Here is an 8,535-nt window from a genome sequence, read left to right as displayed (position 1 = left end):
TATTGTTATAAAATACCTGAATAAACTGCTGCTGGTTGAGTGTTGCCGCTAACAACACCCCGCGGTAAATCTAGGTTTAACACATTACAAATTTAAATTGTACAGTAATGTAATGGTAAAAGCAGAGAGCGTTCAAGTGTATCATCATGTTAAAGTTGTAAATAGTAAACAATAATACAATGACTCGTATTAAATATCTACAAATTGGGGACCGGTTTAACACAGTATCGTAGTTTAATTCTTCCTTTATTGTATATAAACACGTTATGCATTTAAAACGTTTTTCGGACACAACAAATATGGCATCATCTATACAATAGAGTAACGCCACACGGTTTTGCAGTGTTGTGAATCGGCACTCTTCGATTGGAAAGGTTTATTTAAGTCCTTGAAAAGAAGTGGCATAACATGTATGACCATATTTATAATCAAATAAAAAAAAATAACTGTTTCATTTTTTAACTTACCCTTCTTAAAAGAATGTTCAGGAAAAATTGGAAAAAAAAAATCTTCTGTACTCCTTTTATTTTTTAGAAGTGACACATAACAGTGAAATACAAAAATCGTCTAAAATGTTTTATGAATTTTTCAACTTGTGTAATCTTAAACTCATTTTGTTCGTCATTTAGACTAGTTCAAATAATATTCGTCATTACGTAGTGTATGGTAGGCCTATCTAGTGAATTTGAATAGAAAATGTTCGGCATATTCAATCTCTGCACGGCATGCACACGAATGTGAAATGTGTTTAATACAAAGGTCGGTGTGCATGCTGCAGTACTTCTTTCGCATACGCGTATGGGTTACAAAAGCTTCCTTCTTGATACAATTCGAAGGTATTACTGGTACTTTATATATTTCTTTAAGTTTGATAATGAAACTCAGCCTCCTTTTTCTGATAATAATTGATTATGGATGGAATTTCCTAACCTATATAAATTGCTTGTGGTAGTTTGGACAGTTGGTGCAAAAAGTGTGTTTATATAGTAAAACAAGCGTTTGTGTGTTTAATATGTCTAATATGATAAGTGAACCCGACCCATTTCGTTTAGCCTGTTATTGATACGTTTTATTTTGCAAAACCCGTTACGATTCTAGTAGCATTTAAATATGCAATCCATATTTGTGTGATGATTAAACCATGAACCTTTTTTATGTTTATGTCGATTGACAGCTTAAAAATCCTTTAAGATGGTAATTTTGTTATGTTAAAGTTTAGTTAACTGTCTTTAAGCGTTTGGACATCGTCCTAATGTTGAAGATATGTTAGTTACGATATATTGCAGCCAAACACATTTGACATACTCGAATTTGTTTAATAGTTCATAGGAAAAAATAACGCAACTGTTCCTGGCTTCGCCTGATGTGCTAATACATTTTCGGAGATATCAGAAAAAAGATATCGGCAAAACAAACCCAGCGGAGAAGTCGTTGAAAATGTGCTACCACAAGATCATAAAATCATATTTATCATGAAACTTATACTGACCAAAATATATACAATTGCTTTAAACACGTATCAATGGCTCTGATATACACAATATGTTAAGCATTGGTTACATCAAATAAACCTAATAAAAAGAATGACAAAGTAAAACATCAAATTAATCTAATAAAAATAATTACATCGGAAAACATAACTCTTAAAGATACAATCATATTCAGAATTAAAAATAAATAAAAAATATTTAAAATAACAAATTAATCTAAAATAGTTCATCTTAGATATTGGCCTTATGTTAAAACAAATCCAATCAATAAAAAGTTACACTAGTTCGTTTAATCATACAATAAAAACCACAGTGACAAGCTCATTAGCAAATAATGGTAATAAATACCGTGTTCATTTAGTGTTAAACTAGGTAATTTGCACATAACCTTTGTGCCAACATTTATCAATAATTACAAATCTTAAATTTTAGCCTCATCGGAGCCAGCATCAATTTGAAAAAAATAAAAAAGTGAAGTTAATCTTAAAAACAATGAAGAATAACCATACATAGACGATTGTTGTTTGTTACAGTTTAAGATATAGATATTTGTTTATTTCAATGTAAGATCGTATTTAACTTCACGAGTTTCTTTTACGCTTTTTTTCGGAGTTTTATTAGTTGTTTATTTTTAATTTATTTCTTATTAATCCCCTTATTTGAAAAGGGTGTTATTTAAGCCGCTACCCGTGGGGCACCCCTCACGCAAAAATTATAGCTGTCGACTTTTATATTTCCGGTTTATTGAGAAATAATTATCTGCTATTCATTCTTATAGTTTATTATTCGCTCGTTTATAGTGCAAAGCTTTAATGGACAGTAATCAATGAAGTTTTATAAGTGCACATATGTTCCAAAAAGCAAAAAAAAAAAACGAACACACTTTTTTTTTAAGTTGGGCAGGAATACATAACCAAATTACTACGCCGCCATTTAATGAATGAAAATTTTGAAGGTCAAATGTGTGAGCAAAGCAAATGCGGATACGCATTGGATTTTAAACATTTTTCTTAGTTTAAAGCTGCACTCTCAAAGATTGAACGTTTTGACAATTTTTGTTTTTATTTTTTTTGTCTTGAAACGAGACAATTTTTGCAAAAATCCATGTAAACTAGTTTAATAAGACTGCTGACAAAACATTAGATCGCATTTTTTTATAGTTCAAAAATTGATGTTTTAAGTATTTTTCTTAAATCGTTAGTTAGGCCATAAAACATTAATTTTCGAACGGAAATTTGAAAATATACGATCTGATTTTTTGTCAGCAGTCTTATATCATTGGTTTGCAGATATTTACGCAAAATTTTGCTCTTTTCAAGCCAAAAAAAGTTGTAAAAATGGTAAGTCTGTGAGGTGCAGTTTTAAGACTGCATGTTTTTCATAATAAATGAATATTCAGTCACCTTACTGTCAGAGACCAGTCTGTTTCGCTTAAAAACTGGCGTGTTTTCAAGCGAAAGAGTAAATGCCACGCTAGTTTGTTGACAAATTATGAGGCGTGGGTACGGTAAAAAAATATCGGATTATCTGTAAATCGCCGTGTGAATTCTCCGGGAAGCTCGTTTTACGTATGGTAGAACGCTATGTCTATATGTGTCGTGCATAAGATTTCTCAAAGATCAATGTCACACTTGGGGGTCAATATTGCGCAATTCTCGACTTTCCAATAGACCATAATCCTTTGCGGCATGGTGACTTCCGGTTTATTTCCGGGTTATGACGAAGTACAATAACAGCGATAAATACGGACAAATTATCATTCTAGGTTTGTTATAATTTATTTATTTTTATTAGATTTGTCATTTTAATGAGTTTATATTACATTATTGTGATATTATTTGAATGTCATGAGCTATAAATCGCTTGACTGTTTACTTGGACAGTTAGTTCTGGTGGGTGGGGTAGATGGTTCAGAAAAGACTGCAGTTACTATTCTTATTGGAGTATTATAAACAACAAATTCTCATCTATTCTAAAACATTTGTTTTGAAAATTAACACAAATAATACATTAGTCTGTTTTACTATCTGACAGTCATAATCTAATGAGGAATCTGTATGTACATTACCAGGTATAACTAATAGTCTTATGAATGAACATAAATAAATCATCATCAATATAAATTCTGATATTTATACTGATGTGTGTATTTTATTACTATGTAATAAACATTTTACTTAGAGTAATTATGTCATGCTGTCACCTGTGTAGTCTTCTAAATGAGTTGTTATTTTCAAATATTATGATGCAGTGTTCTCAATAAGAACCGGCTGCCGGCCAAAATGGACATTTCAAATGGCAATAGGGCCGGTTCAAATTTGGAAAACTAAATGAATTTTCAGTAGAATAAGTAGAAGCTGGTCGGTTACTTTACTATTTGAGACAGTTCAACCGAAACTTATTGAGAACCCTGTGATGGCCACCGGACTAGTCGCATACCCCCAGGCTAGTCTAAAATAATAGACGTGTTATACGGGATTCTTCCAATCCCTAACAAGTGAAGGATTTGCCATATCAAAAATCTAAAAAAAAATCTGTCAACATACAATTATTTGGACTAACCCCCAGGCCTGGAATTAAATCGGGTTCCAGATTGTCTTAAAACCCATTCATAAAAAAGTCTGAGAGTAACTTACTTTTTTATAAAAATATGCTTTTTATGTTCCATTCCTTTCTTTACAGATATGATTCAAATATGCTGATGTTACCTTCTGAGATCATTACTTTCAATGAAGAACATCACTACAATTGGTTGGGCTGCTAGATTGGTAGCAACGTGATGGACAGCTAGTACCTGACATGCTATTGTTGGTTTGGCATCTATTGCTTACTGGGCCGCTATATTGGATGGACCATACGTGTTGGTTGAACAATTATAAATGGTTGGACTGGAAGTGTTGGTTGGACCACCAGTGTTGTTTGGACTGCTTGTTGGACAGAATGTGTGATAGACAACTAGTGTTATTTGAATCACTGTTGGGTCATATTGGTTTGATTCCCATTGCTAGTACTTGTTGGATCTCTTTTGTTGGTTGAACTGCTGTTTTTTGACTGTTATTATTGATATTCATACATTGTATAATATGTTAAGTGCTTAGTATTCAACACTTATTATTATTGTTGTTATCATAAGAAATATTATTATTCAAAAATCATATAAATATATAAAATTAAATATTTTTTTATGTCCTTGTACTTTAGTTATGTTTTACATTTACAATGTGCATCATAATGTTTTATTATATGAACAACTATTTTTATAGATATTTAAATAAACATTAATTCTGTACAACCATTTTTTGTTTCTTTTGCTACAATTTGTATGATAGTGTCAGACATTTTCTACAGAAATGATAAATTTGTCATAAAAAAGCACAGCAAAAAATCAGAGCTCATGGTAACTTCTTTAAATGCTGATTCTCATCAAAATGAATAAGTTGAATTGCATCATTGAATGTATGATTCTTCATTAAATTTGATGAGATCTCCTGCCAATTGACCTTGATGGACATGCACCTTTAAAACTGCAATCTTACAGATTAACTGATTTTGATATCATTGCCTTCAATTCAGTCAGTCATATAAGATGATTCACAAAATAACAGATCTCAGTTGTTTGAAACACTGTCAAAAGACTCCATTTTCTTAAAGCGTTAGAAACGCTTTTTAACCATAAATATATCCATTTTCAAACAAAGATACGTACAAATGTTATCTGATCTTCTATCAGCAATCTTTTATCACTGGTTTTCAGACATTTTTTTGTCAAAACGGTCAAGATAATTCTGTAAAAATGTTTTCTGATCTTCCATCAGCAATCTTATATCACTGGTTTTCAGACATTTTTTTGTCAAAATGGTCAGTCTGAGAATGCAGCTTTAAACTTGAGCACTGTATTTACAATGATGAACAATTTTAGTTATGAAAATTAAAATAAATAGGAGCAGATGTATTGAATCATTCAAGTCTTGAAATATTATGTATGATCTTGCTGGACATGGGCCTATTGTTTCTGGAAATTTGCATGTGTACCAAGTTTCATTTAAATCTCCAGGCTGTTTGAATTTGGGCCAAGAAAATATTCGGCCTACAGTACTGCGCTAACGACACCTAGGCTTATTTACTATAACAATACTAAAGTAACATGATAGGAAAAAGCTCAAACCAAGGGCTGCCAGTTAAAGCACGGTGCTCCAACAAACTAAGTTAACCGGGTGGCTAGTTATTGCCCACAAACGTTAACTCGATTTTATGTCTTTTTAATATTAACCATGGGAGTTTACACAGTCATTGGAATAAAAAGATCATAGACAATCATATTAATAACAACGGTATTTTTTACAATTTAATAATAACATTAAACATGATATAATTCAATAACAATAAATTGTCCTTGGTATGCAATAATCCCTTTAAAGGTTCAGTTGCCAAGGGTTAAAAAACCACATCTTGCTTCTTTTTGAAAAATCTCTTGTTCGACTGTTATCGGCTATAAAGTGTTGTTTCACATTCTGTGTCATAATTTTAAGTTCTAAATGTCTACTTTTTGTACCAAACATTTAAATTTATGTCACTTGTGTGCATTTCTTTAGTCCTTGCAGTCAAGGAAAGTTTTCATTTATATTGACACACTTCATTTATTTTATCTCTGTTCTTGAACCGATTCCGTCTCTTGTGTTTTGCACAAATTTTTCTTGTAAAACCACTGATATAGCAGGTGCTATCAGATCAATGGTATCAACTGCCTACTCCTGTTGAGCATCAACTTGGCGGAATCAAACATCCAGAATGTACATCTCTGAAATAAAATAAATAGTTTTATCATCATCCAACTTAGCCAGAAAAAATATAAAAGACTCTTAACTGTTAAAGCTGCACTCTCACAGATATACCGTTTTGACAACTTTTTATATTTGTTTTCTTGGAAAGAGGCAATTTCTGCGTAAATATCTGCAAACCAGTGATATAAGCCTGCTGACAAAAAAAATCAGATCACCGATTTTCATATCTCCATTTAAAAATTATTATTTTATAGCTAATTTTAAAAGCGTTACTAACGGTTTAGGAAAAATGCATTAAAAATTATTTTATTTACTTAAAAATGAAAATCTGCGATCCAATGTTTTGTCAGCAGTCTTATATCACTGGTTTTCTTACACGTTTGCATAAATTGGCAGTCGAAGACAAAAAAAAAAGTTGTCAAAATGTTTAATCTGTGAGAGTGCAGCTTTAATATCAGTCAGATATTTAAATAGTTACAATTTACTAGTACAATATTAATGAGCTGTTATTTTAAGACCTGCATATTTGTTTATATACAGCACAGCAGTCAGTATTTAAATGCCCTTCTTAATCACATTTAAGCTTTATTTATTTGACTGTTTTGAAGTTGCAGATTTTAACAATTTCACACTAATTGCAACATATCATTCATTTAATTTAATAACAAACTAAACAAACCACGATTGAATGCATACTTCATAACAACCAATATGTATTTGAAGTCTTTGAGAACTACTATGAAAGTCTTTACCATTATATTTGTTATTTTACCCCACCCACTTAAATGTGTACTGAAGTTGGGTATAAACGTCGAAAACTTCATTGACATTTACAAAAAACGGTAGATATTTATAGAAGAATGTATAACCTGATGTTCCTAACATGTTTTACTCACCTATCGATCTATTTTGCCAATTATGCTCTTCCTTTCACTCGTATCGATAACTAGGAAATTGAATACGGAAATAAACCGGAAGTCACCTTTGTCGCAAAGCATTATGGGCTTCTGGAATAAGGCGAATGTGGATTTCAAAGTATACGCTATATTTTTCATTGCAATGAGTGTTTTAGTTTGTTTAACAGTAAGTAAAATTCTCATATTTGTCAAGCTCCATTGGAAGTCGTGCCGGTATAAGAAATAAGAGTATCCCACAAGTCATAATAATCGACAACAATAACTGCATTGATAACCCGGTTAAGTGGTTCAACCTTTGTATAATTCACAAACTGCAAATCTCCGAGATGCTGAGTTGCTGAACAATGAAGCAATATTGTCAATCCAAGGCAGTTTACATGTAGTCTTGTTTAAATCCCATGGATCAACGTAAAGCATACCACAAAACACAATCCCTGCGAGAGTACAAACGAATATTACCTTAATAATTCAATATAGTTTAATCTGTATACACCAGTTTTATTACTGCTTGTTCGCATTGCGACGGTACGAGATTTGAACACCACAAGTATTCAAACATGTGTCAATTAATTGACCGGATGCTTTACCTTATTGATATTTTGACACGAGTTTGTATTAAACTAAAAGTCCAATTTCACGGAAAACGAAATATTATCCGAAGTAGGAACATTTCAATTCATATGTATGTATTAGTAAATGGACCGTTACGGTAAAAGCAACACTGGCAATACCGCTTAGCACAAGGTATAGTGGTATTTTATTTCAAATAACCTTGTTTTAAATCATCCCATTGGGCCCACGTTTTTCCTTGTTTTGGACAAGTATATAACTTAATTTTTCAACAGACGGCTCTTTTGTTTGAACCTTGTATGTAATTCTGTCGAAGGGCCCGAGAAAAGCAGAGATATTTCAATGTTAACATGCTAAGACATTGGACAACTGCAATACAAAACTTTCAGGCATAAAATAAAATGTTAACTACGAAGCGCTGTTTTCGGTAAATAAGATAATGCGGCTTTGTGTCGCCACTGGACAAAATCACTGGCCATAAAGAACTGAAATTGGTAAGCGGAATGGCAAACAGTCCACTGGAAATTGTCGTGTTGTCAATTACCTAAAGGAATATGTTCGCTTTATTCATTGAACATTTTCTGAATGCCAGTGGCTCTGCCATTGATATCGTATATTGTCCTACGTAGGACAATAAATCAGGAGTTTATTATAATTACATTGCAAACTATCTTAGAAACTTATCTTGTTTTTTGTTATAAATCATTCATCTTGTCTTTTGAATTCGTATAGTCGACACAAGCTGTCTGCCCAATGTCAAATCGTCTTCTGCTTACA

The 8,535-nt window shown here is 32.0% G+C and overlaps 1 long non-coding RNA gene across 1 annotated transcript; it reads right to left on the bottom strand.

The window, feature by feature from the left end:
- Window positions 1–5,733: 5,733 nt before the first annotated feature.
- On the bottom strand, window positions 5,734–7,253 carry LOC128204053 (uncharacterized). The gene is made up of 2 exons (XR_008256079.1): window positions 7,168–7,253; window positions 5,734–6,288 (listed from the first exon to the last, which is right to left on the bottom strand). It is a non-coding gene; the product is annotated as an uncharacterized LOC128204053 (long non-coding RNA).
- Window positions 7,254–8,535: the final 1,282 nt, after the last annotated feature.

This window comes from Mya arenaria, chromosome 10 (genome assembly GCF_026914265.1).
Source record: "Mya arenaria isolate MELC-2E11 chromosome 10, ASM2691426v1".
In the NCBI taxonomy this organism is placed as follows: Eukaryota; Metazoa; Mollusca; class Bivalvia; order Myida; family Myidae; genus Mya; species Mya arenaria.
The sequence above is the reverse complement of the archived record's forward strand: the minus strand, read 5'-3'. Positions and strand labels throughout refer to the sequence as shown.